Source organism: Pseudophryne corroboree, chromosome 8, assembly GCF_028390025.1.
Source record: "Pseudophryne corroboree isolate aPseCor3 chromosome 8, aPseCor3.hap2, whole genome shotgun sequence".
Classification (NCBI taxonomy): Eukaryota; Metazoa; Chordata; class Amphibia; order Anura; family Myobatrachidae; genus Pseudophryne; species Pseudophryne corroboree.
In genome coordinates this window covers 68,998,296-69,016,873 of record NC_086451.1, presented here as the reverse complement: position 1 = coordinate 69,016,873, position 18,578 = coordinate 68,998,296, and the positions used below count along the sequence as shown (strand labels likewise).

Below are 18,578 nucleotides of genomic sequence, written 5' to 3'. Positions count from 1 at the left end.
TTCCGAGTTGTTCGCTCGCTAGCTGCTTTTAGCAGCATTGCACACGCTAAGCCGCCGCCCTCTGGGAGTGTATCTTAGCTTAGCAGAATTGCGAACGAAAGATTAGCAGAATTGCGAATAGAAATTTCTTAGCAGTTTCTGAGTAGCTCGAGACTTACTCCTACACTGCGATCAGTTCAGTCAGTTTCGTTCCTGGTTTGACGTCACAAACACACCCAGCGTTCGCCCAGACACTCCCTCGTTTCTTCAGACACTCCCGCGTTTTTCCCACAAACGCCTGCGTTTTTACGCACACTCCCATAAAACGGCAAGTTTCCGCCCAGAAACACCCACTTCCTGTAAATCACACTCCGATCACCAGAACGATGAAAAATCTTCATTAGTCCGTGTGAAAAATACCAAACTTTTGTGCTAATTTACTTGGCGCTGGCGCACTGCGAACATTGCGCATGCACAGTTTGCGACTAATCGCTTGGTAGCGAAAAAAAACTAACGAGCGAACAACTCGGAATCACCCCCAATGTGCACACGATGCAGCGATCAAGGCGTGGAAATCGTGTATTCGTACCTAAAATCATCCTAATGTATGGCCAGCCTTACACTAATCTCAGGGGTGCAGATACGTAATATGTTCCCTCTGTCAGCACATGCAGAATCCATTATTATAAGTTCCGTCTAGATGTAGAACCATTATACACTATTCACTGCTGCAAAATAATTATTTCCATATGAGAATCTTGTGTTCTTTTTATTGATACACTTCCCCTTTGCGGCAGAAGGAGTGAATAAAACCAAACATTTTGTTCATTTTTACTTGGAACTAATGAATGTCAGCAGATACACTGTAGGACATCCTGCATATCACATATAGCTGTTATATATTATATTATATTAACTACAATAATACTGATTGTGCTGGGCTGCTTATACCTCCCGCATGTATCCCACATTATACTTCTCATCTGCATAAGCTTTAGGGCCACAGATACCTACACACGTATTTCACTGCTATACCTCAGAGAACGGTGAAGACCGGTACCTCATATGCCTTAGACTGTGGCGCTGGCATCGGCCGGATCACCAAACGCCTCCTGCTGCCTCTCTTTAAAACGGTTGACATGGTCGATGTAACTGATGAGTTTTTAAGCAAGGCCAAAGGCTATCTGAGAGAAGATGGAAAGCGAATTGGTGAATATTACTGCTGTGGGCTGCAAGACTTTGCCCCAAAGCCAAACCACTATGACGTCATCTGCATCCAGTGGGTGATAGGTAAGGCCCTTCTGTAGCATAACGTACAGAAAATATGAAAAAGGCTTTGGTGAATAGTAGTGATGTGCACCGGAAATTTTTCGGGTTTTGTGTTTTGGTTTTGGGTTCGGTTCCGCGGCTGTGTTTTGGGTTCGAACGCGTTTTGGCAAAACCTCACCAAATTTTTTTTGTCGGATTCGGGTGTGTTTTGGATTCGGGTGTTTTTTTCAAAAAACCCTAAAAAACAGCTTAAATCATTGAATTTGGGGGTCATTTTGATCCCATAGTATTATTAACCTCAATAACCATAATTTACACTCATTTTCATTCTATTCTGAACACCTCACAATATTATTTTTAGTCCTAAAATTTGCACAGAGGTCGCTGGATGGCTAAGCTAAGCGACCCAAGTGGCCGACACAAACACCTGGCCCATCTAGGAGGGGCACTGCAGTGTTAGGCAGGATGGCCCTTTCAAAAAATACTCCCCAAACAGCACATGACGCAAAGAAAAAAAGAGGCGCAATGAGGTAGCTGTGTGAGTAAGCTAAGCGACCCTAGTGGCCGACACAAACACCTGGCCCATCTAGGAGTGGCACTGCAGTGTCACGCAGGATGGCCCTTCCAAAAAATACTCCCCAAACAGCACATGACGCAAAGAAGAAAAAAAAGAGGCGCAATGAGGTACCTGTGTGAGTAAGCTAAGCGACCCTAGTGGCCGACACAAACACCTGGCCCATCTAGGAGTGGCACTGCAGTGTCACGCAGGATGGCCCTTCCAAAAAATACTCCCCAAACAGCACATGACGCAAAGAAGAAAAAAAAGAGGCGCAATGAGGTAGCTGTGTAAGTAAGCTAAGCGACCCTAGTGGCCGACATAAACACCTGGCCCATCTAGGAGTGGCACTGCAGTGTCAGGCAGGATGGCCCTTCCAAAAAATACTCCCCAAACAGCACATGACGCAAAGAAGAAAAAAAAGAGGCGCAATGAGGTAGCTGTGTGAGTAAGCTAAGCGACCCTAGTGGCCGACACAAACACCTGGCCCATCTAGGAGTGGCACTGCAGTGTCACGCAGGATGGCCCTTCCAAAAAATACTCCCCAAACAGCACATGACGCAAAGAAGAAAAAAAAGAGGCGCAATGAGGTAGCTGTGTGAGTAAGCTAAGCGACCCTAGTGGCCGACACAAACACCTGGCCCATCTAGGAGTGGCACTGCAGTGTCACGCAGGATGGCCCTTCAAAAAAATGCTCCCCAAACAGCACATGATGCAAAGAAAAAAAGAGGCGCACTTGCAGGGGGCGTGCAAATGGTGGAAGGCGCAAGCTCTTCCCGTCCAGTGTTGGGAAGGTCAGGCATCACAACCGACACAATTGGACTCTCCTTTGGGATTTGTGATTTCGAAGAACGCACAGTTCTTTGCTGTGCTTTTGCCGCAAGTCTTTTCTTTTTTCTAGCGAGAGGATGAGTGCTTCCATCCTCATGTGAAGCTGAACCACTAGCCATGAACATAGGCCAGGGCCTCAGCCGTTCCTTGCCACTCCGTGTCGTAAATGGCATATTGGCAAGTTTACGCTTCTCCTCAGACGCTTTTAATTTTGATTTTTACTGATCTTTTGTGTTTTGGATTTTACATGCTCTGTACTATGACATTGGGCATCGGCCTTGGCAGACGACGTTGATGGCATTTCATCGTCTCGGCCATGACTAGTGGCAGCAGCTTCAGCACGAGGTGGAAGTGGATCTTGATCTTTCCCTATTTTTTTAACCTCCACATTTTTGTTCTCCATATTTTGCGCACAACTAAAAGCCACCACAGGTATACAATGTAGATGGATGGATAGTATACTATTATTACTTATACTTATGGACGACGAGTGATGACACAGAGGTAGGTACAGCCGTGGCCTACCGTACTGCTGCTTATATATATATATATATATAATATACTGTATAACGGACCTGGTGGACACTGTCAGCAGACTGCTAAACTAGTATGAAGAAAAAACAAAAAAACACCACAGGTATACAATGTAGATGGATGGATAGTATAGTATTACTTATACTTATGGACGACGAGTGCACTGACGACACAGAGGTAGGTACAGCCGTGGCCTACTGTACTGCTGCTTAGTGCTTGTATATATAATATACTGTATAACGGACCTGGTGGACACTGTCAGCAGACTGCTAAACTAGTATGAAGAAAGAAAAAAAAAACACCACAGGTATACAATGTAGATGGATGGATAGTATAGTATTACTTATACTTATGGACGACGAGTGCACTGACGACACAGAGGTAGGTACAGCCGTGGCCTACCGTACTGCTGCTTAGTGCTTATATATATATAATATACTGTATAACGGACCTGGTGGACACTGTCAGCAGACTGCTAAACAAACTAGCATGAAGAAAGAAAAAAAAAACACCACAGTGTTTTTCAGGCAGACAAACGTATACTGGACTGGTGGTCACTGTCAGCAAAACTGTGCACTGTACTCCTGCTATAACTGCTCCCCAGTCCCCACAATTAGGCAGTGTGAGCAGAGCAGTGCACTCAGCACAGATATATCATGCAGCAGTGCAGCACACTGAGTGAGCACAGCCACAGATATGGTGGAGCGTTTTTTTTCAGGCAGAGAAACAAAGGATTAAAATCACTGGTGGTATAATCAAAACCCTGCACTGTACTCCCTAACAGCTGCTCCCCGTCCCCAATCCTCCCCACAATTATAACAATGTCACTCTTAGTCTTTTCTATTACGGAGAGGACGCCAGCCACGTCCTCTCCCTATCAATCTCAATGCACGTGTGAAAATGGCGGCGACGCGCGGCTCCTTATATAGAATCCGAGTCTCGCGAGAACCCGACAGCGGGATGATGACGTTCGGGCGCGCTCGGGTTAACCGAGCAAGGCGGGAGGATCCGAGTCGCTCGGACCCGTGTAAAAAAAAGGTGAAGTTTGGGCGGGTTCGGATTCCGAGGAACCGAACCCGCTCATCACTAGTGAATAGTTATTCTGCTGTGGTACACCACGGCATTTGTTAGCATTGTGGAAGTGGCGGCTACCCAGGACATGCGTGTGTACCAGTGATGGGAATATAGAATCTTCATATATAATGTACAATTAGTATAATAAAAAGCTAACGCTGCTCCTCACCTCTATAGGGGGAATTCAAGTGTTTTGTGCACCGGCAGCCATAAGATGGTGCCTGATGGAGCAATTCAAGTGTTGAGTATAATATTAGTACAGATGTACATACATATAGATTGTTCATATAGAATGTAGTCAGTAGCGGATCTTGCCACGGGCAAGCAGTACTTTTGCCCGGGGCGCCGCCTTCCGGAGGGCGCAGGGCGCCCTCCGGAGGGCGCCGCACCAGGGCAAGATCCGCTACTGGTGTGTGCCCCCTGCTGCCCGCTGCCCCCGGCCGCTACCGCTGGGAAGGGAAACTAGACGCGTACGCGTCTAGTTTCCCTTCCTGGAGAGGTCCTTTACTGTGCGGTGCGCGATGACGTCATCGCGCAACGCACAGCAAAGGTCCTCTCCACGAAGGGAACTAGACGCTACGCGTCTAGTTTCCCTTCGTGGAGAGGACCTTTGCTGTGCGGTGCGTGATGACGTCATCGCGCACCGCACATCAATTAAGCTGTACAGGGGGCGTAAATGACCACGCCCCCTGTACAAAGCCACGCCCCCTAAAGCCGCCCGGGGCGCCACAAGCCCCGGAGCCGGCCCTGAATGTAGTGATGTGCACCGGAAATTTTTCGGGTTTTGTGTTTTGGTTTTGGGTTCGGTTCCGCGGCCGTGTTTTGGGTTCGAACGCGTTTTGGCAAAACCTCACCGAATTTTTTTTGTCGGATTCGGTTGTGTTTTGGATTCGGGTGTTTTTTTTCAAAAAACCCTAAAAAACAGCTTAAATCATAGAATATGGGGGTCATTTTGATTCCATAGTATTATTAACCTCAATAACCATAATTTACACTCATTTCCAGTCTATTCTGAACACCTCACACCTCACAATATTATTTTTAGTCCTAAAATTTGCACGAGGTCGCTGGATGGCTAAGCTAAGTGACCCTAGTGGCCGACACAAACACCTGGCCCATCTTGGAGTGGCACTGCAGTGTCACGCAGGATGGCCCTTCCAAAAAATACTCCCCAAACAGCACATGACGCAAAGAAAAAAAGAGGCGCAATGAGGTAGCTGTGTGACTAAGCTAAGCGACCCTAGTGGCCGACACAAACACCTGGCCCATCTAGGAGTGGCACTGCAGTGTCACGCAGGATGGCCCTTACAAAAAATACTCCCCAAACAGCACATGACGCAAAAAAAAAAAGAGGCGCAATGAGGTAGCTGTGTGACTAAGCTAAGCGACCCTAGTGGCCGACACAAACACCTGGCCCATCTAGGAGTGGCACTGCAGTGTCACGCAGGATGGCCTTTCAAAAAAATACTCCCCAAACAGCACATGACGCAAAGAAAAAAAGAGGCGCACATGCAGGGGGCGTGCAAATGGTGGAAGGCGCAAGCTCTTCCCGTCCAGTGTTGGGAAGGTCAGGCATCGCAACCGACACAATTGGACTCTCCTTGGGGATTTGTGATTTCGAAGAACGCACAGTTCTTTGCTGTGCTTTTGCCAGCTTAAGTCTTTTCATTTTTCTAGCGAGAGGCTGAGTGCTTCCATCCTCATGTGAAGCTGAACCACTAGCCATGAACATAGGCCAGGGCCTCAGCCGTTCCTTGCCACTCCGTGTCGTAAATGGCATATTGGCAAGTTTACGCTTCTCCTCAGACGCTTTTAATTTAGATTTTTGGGTCATTTTTTTACTGATCTTTTGTGTTTTGGATTTTACATGCTCTGTACTATGACATTGGGCATCGGCTTTGGCAGACGACGTTGATGGCATTTCATCGTCTCGGCCATGACTAGTGGCAGCAGCTTCAGCACGAGGTGGAAGTGGATCTTGATCTTTCCCTATTTTTTTAACCTCCACATTTTTGTTCTCCATATTTTAATGCGCACAACTAAAAGCCACCACAGGTATACAATGTAGATGGATGGATAGTATAGTATTATATATTACTTATGGACGACGAGTGCACTGACGACACAGAGGTAGGTACAGCCGTGGCCTACCGTACTGCTTATATATATATAATATACTGTATATAACGGACCTGGTGGACACTGTCAGCAGACTGCTAAACTAGTATGAAGAAACAAAAAAACCACCACAGGTATACAATGTAGATGGATGGATAGTATAGTATTATATTACTAATGGACGATGAGTGCACTGACGACACAGAGGTAGGTACAGCCTTGGCCTACCGTACTGCAGTGCTTGTATATATAATATACTGTATAACGGACCTGGTGGACACTGTCAGCAGACTGCTAAACTAGTATGAAGAAGAAAAAAAACCACCACAGGTATACAATGTAGATGGATGGATAGTATAGTATTATATATTACTTATGGACGACGAGTGCACTGACGACACAGAGGTAGGTACAGCCGTGGCCTACCGTACTGCTTATATATATATATATATATAATATATACTGTATATAACAGACCTGGTGGACACTGTCAGCAGACTGCTAAACTAGTATGAAGAAAAAAAAAACACCACAGGTATACAATGTAGATGGATGGATAGTATAGTATTATATTACTTATGGACGACGAGTGCACTGACGACACAGAGGTAGGTACAGCCGTGGCCTACCGTACTGCTTATATATATATAATATATACTGTATATAACGGACCTGGTGGACACTGTCAGCAGACTGCTAAACTAGTATGAAGAAAAAAAAAACCCACCACAGGTATACAATGTAGATGGATGGATAGTATAGTATATATTACTTATGGACGACGAGTGCACTGACGACACAGAGGTAGGTACAGCCGTGGCCTACCGTACTGCTTATATATATATAATATATACTGTATATAACGGACCTGGTGGACACTGTCAGCAGACTGCTAAACTAGTATGAAGAAAAAAAAAACCACCACAGGAGTGTTTTTCAGGCAGACAAACGTATACTGGACTGGTGGTCACTGTCAGCAAAACTGTGCACTGTACTCCTGCTATAATTGCTACCCAGTCCCCACAATTAGGCAGTGTGAGCAGTGCACTCAGCACAGATATATCATGCAGCAGTGCAGCACACTGAGCACAGATATGGTGGAGCGTTTTTTTCAGGCAGAGAAACAAAGGATTAAACTCACTGCACTGTACTCCGAGTCCCTAACAGCTGCTCCCCGTCCCCAATCCTCCCCACAATTATAACTAAGTCACTGAGTCAGTTTACTATTTTCTTTTCTAATATAACGGAGAGGACGCCAGCCACGTCCTCTCCCTATCAATCTCAATGCACGTGTGAAAATGGCGGCGACGCGCGGCTCCTTATATAGAATCCGAATCTCGCGAGAATCCGACAGCGGGATGATGACGTTCGGGCGCGCTCGGGTTAACCGAGCAAGGCGGGAGGATCCGAGTCGCTCGGACCCGTGTAAAAAAAGGTGAAGTTCGGGCGGGTTCGGATCCCGAGGATCCGAACCCGCTCATCACTAATAGAATGTACTCCTAGAATGTATGGATAGAACGCTGGTATACAGATGGGCTCATTCTCATCTTGCACAGTCGCCTGCCACGTGCCTAAGCATCCCAGCAGCGAATATGTGGACTGTGCCGTGACTAGTCGCAGCGTGCATACGAACAATGCTTCCCTATGCACTATTCACGGCAAACGAGTCGCGTTTACTGTGACTGGTTTGCAAGATAAGGATGAGCACACGTGTACGTAAATCTCTTGAAAACGCTGCCTGTGAGAAATGCGCTGAGGATACGGGAGCACTCTCCCATCTGACTGGAGCATTCTTCATACGCCCCCTACAGGCTGGGAACGTTGTGCCCACTGCAAATGACCGCTTGATCAGCGCTGGATACGTCCCGGTCACTGCATGCCGTGGTGTCAGGTTATGTGGGTCTGTTCATCCATCCATCGCTCCACACAGAGCGGTGCCTGCAATTACCAGCTTTGTGCTGGCAGCGCTGTACGGACTGGCTGGTTCCTGTGGTGCAGCAAGCAGTAAGCTGTGACTGGTTCCTTTGCTGGACACAAGTGCAGCTGTAACTATTCATTCTAAATCTCTGTCAGGATATTTATACATTGGGCTTACCAATTGTGACTGTGTTGAGACTAACTGGAGACACTAATAGACTCTGCAGCCACAGGTGAGACAGATACAATTATTCTATGGTGCAGAACAGCAGATAACCTGATGGAGGAATACGGATACCAGTCTGCAGCTATTAACTACTGACTGGGCACTATTCATTCTTATGCCAGCGTGGAACTTCAGCAAAACACTTGAATTCCCCCCCATAGAGGTGTGGAGCAGCGTTAGCCTTTTACTATATAGGATGATATCTGTAGTGTGCAGTTTGATATATTCATTCCCTTTGTTCAGGATCACTGGTAGATTATCAATTTGCTGAGTTTAGGTATCATGGCTGTATAACTATTGCCTTATTGCTGGGAGTTACCTTTTATAGTTGTTAGTGTGGTAGGTGCTGAGCTGGACTTCAGTGTGCATCACTGGGAATGTGCACCTTATACAAGCTATGCTCACTCCTGGCCTGGCCTGCTCTCAGCTGGAGCCACACGTTAGAGACGGAGAGACCCTTTATGTTTATATAGTAACTGTGTGTAAATGTTATGTACTTTTCACCGCAGGGCGTCTAACGGACAGCGACCTGGTGGAGTTCCTGAAGTGGTGTAAAACTGGCTTGCGGCCAAACAGTATCGTAGTCGTCAAGGACAACATGGCCCAAGCAGAGGTCATTATGGATGACTTGGATAGCAGTATCTTTCTGAGACATGGATGTCGTACATAGGCTTATTAGACAGGCCGGCCTTAATGTCCTAGCCCAGGAAAAGCAAGAAAACTTCCCTGAGGACATCTACAATGTTTTACCCATTGCCATTTTATAAACTCCCCCCTCACAGATGTCGTATCTTATTTTATATAAGACCTGTCCACTGTTGCAAGAACTTTTACTGGACTGTTCTGCTTTTGCCAAAATGTCCTACATTCTAAGCATGTTGTGTTTAGGAGAAAGTTGAAATCCAGAAAGATGAGGTAACAGAAATTGTAGCTTTTATCCGATATCTTAAGTGTACCCACAGTCGGCATGCTGTAGCGGCAGCCATTTTGTTGGCATTATCAGCATTCATGAGAATGCAGCTTCTAAATTCCCTAGGATGTGTCTTCTGCCTCCATTACCTTTACCTCACTGCTCCTTGAATGTTCGTTTCTGACCATAAAATGGCCACCCTCACTCTGTGTGGGAAGACACAGGGGTATATTTACTAAGGTCCCGATTTAATTCGACTTTGTTTTTTTCTTCTAAGTATGATGTCGGGAATTTACTATACACAAATCTCGGCAGTGTTGGGGCTATTCGTATGTTTTTTCCCGCCAGAGTTCACAAATATGAATTATTAGACCATCGGTCAAACACGGCTGTTATTTTATTCAACTTGTTAATTTACTAAGAATTCGTATTCTCAATCACTGCTGACAATAGGGGTCATTCCGAGTTCGCTCGTTGCCGATTTTCGCAACGGAGCGATTAAGGAAAAAATGCGCATGCGCATGGTACGCAGTGCGCATGCGCTAAGTATTTTAGCACAAAATTTAGTAAATTTACTTGAAGTGATCAGAGTGTGATTGACAGAAAGTGGGTCTATCTGGGCGGAAACTGCCCGTTTTCTGGGAGTGTGCGGAAAAATGCAGGCGTGTCAGGGAAAAACGCGGGAGTGTCTGGAGAAACGGGGGAGTGGCTGGCCGAACACTGGGCGTGTGTGTGACGTCAAACCAGGAACGAAACGGCTTGAGCTGATCGCAATCTGTGAGTAGGTCTGGAGTTACTCAGAAACTGCTAAGATTTTTCTATTCGCAATTCTGCGAAACTTTCGTTCGCTATTCTGCTAAGCTAAGATACACTCCCAGAGGGCGGCGGCTTAGCGTGTGCAATGCTGCTAAAATCTCCTAGCGAGCGAACAACTCGGAATGACCCCCCATAGCCAAACACTGCCAGGAAAGCACAGAATTCGTAAAAATAAGGAGCTTTCAAATAGACCTGCTTTTTGCTGGCGTGTTCACAAAGCCATGCACGGATCACTGATAACGGTGGGGATATCCACAGATCGGCATGATGGCTTCTCGACTCAACAAGAAGCTAGAGCGGTATTATTCCAGGTCGAGAGGCCCACAAGCAGTAGCGGTAGATGCTCTGACAACTCCGTGGGTCTACCAGCTGGTGTACGTGTTTCCTCTACTTCCTCTGATCCCAAGCATTCTAAAGAGAATAAAAAGGGAAAAGGTTCAAGCAAGCTTCATTGTTCTGGACTGGCCTCGAAGGACCTGGTACGTGGATTTTCTCGGGATGCTAATCGAAGATCTGTGGCCTCTACCTCTTCGCGAGGATCTTCTGCAACAGGGCCCCTTCGTCTATCAAGACTTACGTTTAACAGCATGGAAGTTGAACGGCTGATTCTAGCCAGGAGAGGGATTCCTGACAGGGTCATCTCGACTATGATCCAAGACAAAAAGGGGGTAACGTCTAAACATTACCACCGTATATGGAAGAAGTATGTCTCTTGGTGTGAGAGCAAACAATATTCTGCAGTGAAATTTCATCTGGGACGTCTCCTGCTTTTTCTGCAGTCGGGAGTGGATGTGGGCCTATGCCTAGTCTCTATTAAAGTCCAGATTTTGGCCTTGTCTATTTACTTTTAGAAACAATTGGCTTCTCTCCCTGAGGTCCAGACCTTCTTGAAAGGTGTTCTGCACATCCAACCTCCCTTTGTGCCTCCCATGGCACCTTGGGATCTCAATTTGATGCTGCAGTTCCTCCGATTGGACAGGTTTGAACCATTACAGGAGGTGGGCGTAAAATATCTTACGTGGAAGACCGTCACACTGTTGGCCTTTGCTTCAGCAAGACGTGTGTCGGAGCTAGGGGCGTTGTCTCACAAGAGTCCCTACTTAATTCTCTATGAGGACAGAGCTGAACTCAGAACTCATCAGCAATTTCTTCCTAAGGCGGTGTCCGCGTTTCACATCAACCAACCTATTGTGGTTCCGGCTGTTACGAACACCTCTGCTACTTCAAAGTCTTTGCATGTTGTGAGGACTTTGAAGGTGTATGTAAAGAGAACAGCTCATCACAGGAAATCGGACTCGCTGTTCGTTCTCTATGATCCCAATAAGATTGAGTGTCCTGCTTCAAAGCATTCTATTGCACGTTGGATCAGGTTCACTATCCAGCATGCTTACTCCATGGCAGGATTGCCGGTTCCAAAATCTGTACAGGCGCACTCAACTAGGTCAGTGGGTTCTTGTTGGACGGCTGCCCGGGGTGTCTCGGCTTTACATCTCTGCCGAGCAGCTACTTGGTCAGGTTCGAACACGTTTGCAAAGTTTTACAGGTTCGATACTTTGGCCTCTGAGGACCTTCAGTTTGGTCAATCAGTTCTGCAGGAACCTCAGCGCTCTCCCACTCGGTTTGGGAGCTTTGGTACTTCCCCATGGTACTAACTGGATTCCCAGTATCCCCAAGGACGTAAGAGAAAATAGGATTTTAATTACCTACCGGTAAATCCTTTTCTCGTAGTCCGCAGGGGATACTGGGCGCCCGCCCGGTGCTTCGTTCTTCCTGCACTGTTACTTGGTTAAGTATTCTGGTTGGTTCAATTGTTGCTGTTCCTGGTTTCATTTGGGAAATCAGGCCTTAATTATATAGTGTGTACCTAGCTTTAGTGGGAGAACTTCATTACAAACCACTCATTAACAAAAAATGTCAGCTAAATTAACATTTGAGCTCTAAGTGTAGTATTAGACATAGATTTATGGACTTAATAATTCTCCAGCTAGCTGTCTGCCCAATTTCCTACCCTTTCAGCTTACGTCTGTCTGTCTGTCTCATTAGGCCTCTTTCTCAGGGAAAGAAATACTGCTGTAAAGCCTTAGGGGTCTATTTATTAACATTATTTTTACTAAAATAATGGGAAAAGGCTTTTCACATTATTTTAGTATCACCTAAATGTATTAAAGGCCATTTGGAGCAGTTTTCATGAAAAACTGCTCCAAACCCTTTAATTCACCTTTTTCAGTAACCCACATCGCATTCCCCATACTTACAATGGGAAATCTGATGTGGCCAAATTTATAAAAAAAAAAATGTGAATAAATTCAGAAATGTGCCCTGTGATAATCTCGCCAGCTCAGGCTGGCGAGTTCACAGGGCAGCACTGCTATAAGCACCCTTTTGCCCAGCTTTCTCTGCCCTTGGCAGAGAAAGCTGAGCGGGGACCCAGCAGAGTGATCATCTGTGTGTGTCCGATGGACATACAAGCTGATCACAGTGTATAAAAAAAAAAAAAAAGTAAAAAACAAAAAAACATACTCACCTGTCCAGGGGGCGGGTGTCAGCTGCACCGGTGAGCGCTGCTGTGTGCCGGGTCCCCCATATGCTGCAATGTGACGACGGTGCAGTAAAGTGATGCTGCAAAATGGCAGCGCACTTTACAGCACCGCGGGTCACAGCGCAGGAGAAGGACCCGGTGCCCAGCAGCCTCCTGAAGCAGCACAGACCAGCTCCCTGGACAGGTGAGTATATTATCCTGCTTGGGGTGGTCCGCGGCGAGTGGGGGTAGCCGTGACGGGGGGGGGGGGGGGGGTCGACTGGGCTGCGGCGGTAGGCGCTGACAGCGCATGCGCAGCAGGACATTGGAGTAAAAATACACAGATGATGCTGCGAAGCGGCATCGCAGGGATAGAGCTTGACCACAAGCTCTGTTCCTGCATGCGATAATTGATACATACCTGTCATGTAATCAATTATCGCAGTGCGAGTTTGGGCGATTTTATCACCTGTCATCCGCATCCTGGATGCGGATGGTGATAAATAGGCCCCTTAATCTGCTGATGATATAAGTACGCCTGAACCCCATATGTTCTGAATGGAGACTGGTCACAAGGACGACGAATTAAACATTTCTGGCAGGTTTGCTATTTGTATGCAATGAGCTGCCATTTGGCCAATGATAGGAAAAGACCACCACTAACACTAGCCAAAATCAGCATAGGGACTTGGAGGTAGGAACTGAGAAGCCACGTTATCACAAATATAATACAGAATCACAGCGGTTATCATTTGGAAATACACTATGCTACTGTGTGGAAAATAGATGATTCATCACATTCTGGTAACTTGTCCCGTAACTTGACCGGCGGGATACCGACCGCCTGTCACATGGTTACATCACCTTCTGTTCTACTGCATCCTCAGACAGGAAGTGGACACGATCCTTCTGTGTGTACAGGTCTGCAGTGCCGTAACTAGGCATTTCAGCGCTGTGTGCAAGAAATTACATTGGCGCCCCCCCCATGTAAGATAGGGGTAGTGCGCGCCGTAGGCGCGTGAAAAACTATATAGGGGCGTGGCTTCATGGGGAAGGAGCATGGCCACAAAATAATAGCAATTCATACTACGGTGCACAGTAGTCTCCATTATTCAAATTACGCTGCACAGTAGCGCCACTACACCAGGTAGAGCCCCTTTTATACATTACAGCAGACAGTCCCCCTTTTTACACATTACAGCAGACAGTCCCCCTTTTTACACATTACGGCAGACAGCGTCCCCTTTTTACACATTACGGCAGACAGCGTCCCCTTTTTACACATTACAGCAGACAGCGTCCCCGTTTTTACACATTACGGTAGACGGTTTCCCCATTTTTACACATTGTGGCAGCCAGTCCGCCTTTTTACACATTGCGGCAGCTAGTCCCCCTTTTTACACATTACGGCAGCCAGTCCCCCTTTTTACACATTACGGCAGCCAGTCCCCCTTTTTACACATTGCGGCAGCCAGGCCCCCTTTTTACACATTGCGGCAGGCAGGCCCCCTTTTTACACATTGCGGCAGGCAGGCCCCTTTTTTACACATTACGGGAGCCAGGCCCCCTTTTTACACATTGCGGCAGCCAGTCCCCCTTTTTACACATTGCGGCAGCCAGTACCCCTTTTTACACATTGCGGCAGCCAGGCCCCCTTTTTACACATTATGGCAGCCAGTCCCCCTTTTTACACATTGCGGCAGCCAGGCCCCATTTTAACACATTGCGGCAGCCAGTCCCCCTTTTTACACATTGCGGCAGCCAGGCCTCCTTTTTACACATTATGGCAGACGGTGTCCCAGAGAGAGAGAGAGAGAGAGAGATACTTACCATCTCCCCGCTGACAGGCTCCTCGTGCAGCTCCCTCGGTGCAGGCAGGTGAGAAGGAGGAGGAGGGAGGGGGACTGGAGCCGCAGCAGCGCTATTTCATTTGTAGTAAGCGCCGCTGCAGCAGTCCCCTCTTCTTCCGTATTGGCTGCCTGGCGCTGCTGTGGATGCTGGGATGGAGGAACCACATCCCAGCATCCACAGCAGCGCCGGGCAGCCAATACGGAAGGAGAGGGGGCTGCTGCAGCGGCGCTTACTACCAATTACATTGCGCTGCTGTGGCTCCAGTCCCCCTCCCTCCTCCTCCTTCTCCGCTGCCCGGCGCTGCTGTCTTCTCCCTCCACAGCGCGGCGCACGGCGCAGACTTCAGAGGCGGCATGTAATGAGTCAATTTGACTAATTAAATGCCGCTGGCCGTGCGCCCTCAGGGCAACTGCGCTGTGTGCCAGGCACGCTTGGCACACACGTAGTTACGGCCCTGCAGGTCTGTGGGGACTAGTGCTCAGGGCCGGTGCAAGGGTGTTCGGCGCCCCCCTGCAAACTATAAATTTGCGCCCTCCCCCCCATACATAACAAAGTGACAGTGCATGCCGAAGGCAACAAAAACTGGTGGAGTGTGGCCACACAATATTACCAATATAGTAGGTTGCAATGGCGGTGGCACTCACGGTCATGCAAGAAACGTGCTATAAATTGCTTCTACGTTTCGGTTTTATTAAACAAAAGTCACAATTCCTGACAATTATTTTTTAATAAAACCAAAACGCAGAAGCAATTTATAGCACATTTCTGAGTGCCGTGAGTGCCGCCTCCATTGCAACCTACTTAATATATACACTGGAGGGCACCGGGCAACTACTTTTATACCCAGTTTGGAGTGCCGGACATACAATATATATATATTACAAGCTCTGGTGCCCTCCTAGTGGGCGATGGCAGAGATACATACATTCAAATGGGATCATTAGTGCCAATTCCCTGCATTTGTTATAAGACACAATGATGCCTATGGCCACTTACAGTATATGGAACCTCTTGTAAAACACAATACACGAACAAATCCTGCAAAATATCAGTATCTTTTCTTCAACAAATAGATCTTACTAACTTTGGGGCTCATTTACATTTGGATGTAAGTCATTTTCACGACACATCTCTCCGATGTTGCAGTACGTGCCGGCGCTGATAGGTGTTACTTTCACAATCTCCCTGAAATACTTTTACTAAAGTAGGCAAGTATGAGAGATAGATAGATAGATAGATAGATAGATAGATAGATAGATAGATAGATAGATAGATAGATAGATAGATAGACAGGTTAGGATAAATAATCACACAGAAAAAAAATAACCAAGTTGAAGTTCCTCACACACTCACAGGGTCTCGGGCTGTCTCTCTATGGTTGAGGCTAGATCCAAGTGGCCTAAGGGACCTTTTCCATCAGGGGGAGGAGCTACAACACAAGGGGGAGGAGCTACGCCAGCGGGACAGTTGCTCTAGTATCCATGCCACCAACTATTACCTTTAGTAATTAGGTGGCGAGCGAAGCGGAGCGGAGCAAGCCACCGTGCCCGAAGCGTGGCGAGCGAAGTGAGCCCGCGAGGGTACTTTTCGGGTACCTTGTTCAGCCGTAGCTCCTCCCCCTGGTGGCGGGTCTTTTCCCCTAGGTACGTCAGAAGGTCCCTTCTCCCACTCCGATATAGAATCAACCGTCTCTCTATCTATTATTCCTTCAGGCAGGTGAGATGGCTGTATGGAGATGGGGGCATCTAGTGGCTCCCGGCAGTACTGCAGTCTGCAGTAAGAAGCTCTCTGCTCTCCGAGCCATCACTAGCCCATTATGTCCGACCCTTCCAGCTCCCCCTCTCCTCCCGCTAGCGCCACTGCACTGACACAATGATCAGCGGCACGGGTGGATTAGAAGAGCCGCGCCTCATGCTGCCCCGGCTCTGCTGTCTGCCACAGTGTGACAGGCGCAGCCGACAGAACAGCGCAAAACACAGGGATGCAGAGCAGGGAGAGCGCCTCTCCTGCCTCGCGCCTCCCTGCTTTGCATCCCTTTGCTGAGCGGGTTCCGCCGGCACTGCTAGTGCTAAAAACTATTTGGCATGACATTGACTAATTTTCTTGTCAAAGCACACTGTCTGCCCCCCAGCCACGCCACCAACATCCAGTACCTGGGCACAAGCTGCACCCCGAGTTTGCTACTGGTGTAAGGTTCAGCAGAACCTGTGGACACAGGCATGCTTGGTGTGCATGTGCAGTAAGGAAATGAGTACTACCTCTCCTGTACCTCCTGTAGCCCTGCTCCCAGACACCACACTCCTCACATAACACCTGCAAAATTGCTCTCTTATCGAAGTGTGACTTTGCGGGGAAGGGCGTGGCCGCAGAAGAATAGTACCAATTCACATTACACACATAGTAGTGTACATTATTTACATTACACCACACAGCAGTCCCCTTATACAAGTTACGCCAGACAGCAAAGCCCCTTACACACATTGCTCAACAGTAGAGCTCCTTTTCATCCCTCCTCTTCATCATCATTTCTTCTCTTCATTGTCATTCCCCTTTGCACATTATATTTGATACATATGTCCTGGCTCCAGCACCTCTGCAGTCTTCTGATCACCAAAGCAGCAGCATCGGTGGGCAGACAGCTGGGGGCAGACCTGCATCACAGACACCATCCCCTGCCACCTCACAGTTCTCCCCGACCACACTGAGAGATCCCCAGCGCCGAAGCCCACCTCTTGCCGTACTGGAGTTGGAGGAAGGAAAACAGAGGAGCATTATTGTGTGACAAGGGAGATACCCACAACCCCCAGCGGCAGGCAGAGGTCTCCACTTTGATGCAGCCAGATACGCCGGCATCGCAGGGACCAGACCATCGCCTCACAGCTCTTCCCCAATCATGCTGGGGGAGACAATCCCAGAGAGCCAAGCATCGGAGCCTGCTGCCTGTTGGACTGCACCCCCCAAGTGCTCCAGGACCACCACCGCATCCTGACTGTCAGTCAGGTATCAGGTGGGACACAGGGTGAGGGACAGAGGAGAGGGAGCAGACAGAAATACAAATAGGATCGCAGGTGGATGCAGTCAGTTGTGTCCACAGGACAAATGTGCTGTGGGCTGAGCACTGTCTGCACACCCCTAGTTACGGCCCTGGCCATATTGCATCTTCTAAGCTTGAGGATTAGAGGTAGATGTACTGGTAAATGTTCATCTAACCTTAAGGATCACTGCTGGATGCCCGGTAACCTCATTCTTTGTTCCACTGTTCCATGCAGAAGATTTCCTCACAAGACTTCAAAATATTCTATAGTAAATTGCAATTTCTCTTGGACCATACAAAGCAGGCATTCCCAACCTCGGTCCTCAAGGTACACTAACAATCCAGGTTTTACTGAAATCCATGTTTGAGCACAGGTGTCTTAATTAGTACCTCAGTTATTTTGATTTAATCATCTGTGCTGACGCCTGGATATCCCTAAAACCTGCTCTGTTAAACTGACCATACACCTAAAGATTCATTGTCCAATCTGGCTGGTTCGAATTAAAATCTGGTAATATATGAGAGCAAATGACAATTGACCATTTCCTCCCAAAAGCTGGAAAATGGGCAAAAATGGTTGTTCGGATAAATTGGTATAGTGAAAAAAAATAGGATTTTAATTACCTACCGGTAAATCCTTTTCTCGTAGTCCGTAGAGGATGCTGGGGTCCATATTAGTACCATGGGGTATAGACGGATCCACCAGGAGCCATTGGCACTTTAAGAGTTTAATAGTGTGGGCTGGCTCCTCCCTCTATGCCCCTCCTACCAGACTCAGTCTAGAAACTGTGCCCGAGGAGACGACATACTTCGAGAGAAGGAATTACACAGATAGTGGCGAGATTCATACCAGCTCACACAACATACAAATCTGGTCAACATGCTGGAAAACTCAGCAACAGCTGAAACAGTACTGAAACAGTAAATAACGCAGAACTTACCTAG

At 47.5% G+C, this 18,578-nt stretch overlaps 1 pseudogene; it reads left to right on the top strand.

Annotated features, from left to right (window-relative positions):
* The first annotated feature begins 1,118 nt into the window (after positions 1-1,118).
* LOC134948550 (N-terminal Xaa-Pro-Lys N-methyltransferase 1-like) lies at positions 1,119-9,778 on the top strand (annotated as a pseudogene).
* The last annotated feature ends 8,800 nt before the right edge of the window (positions 9,779-18,578 follow it).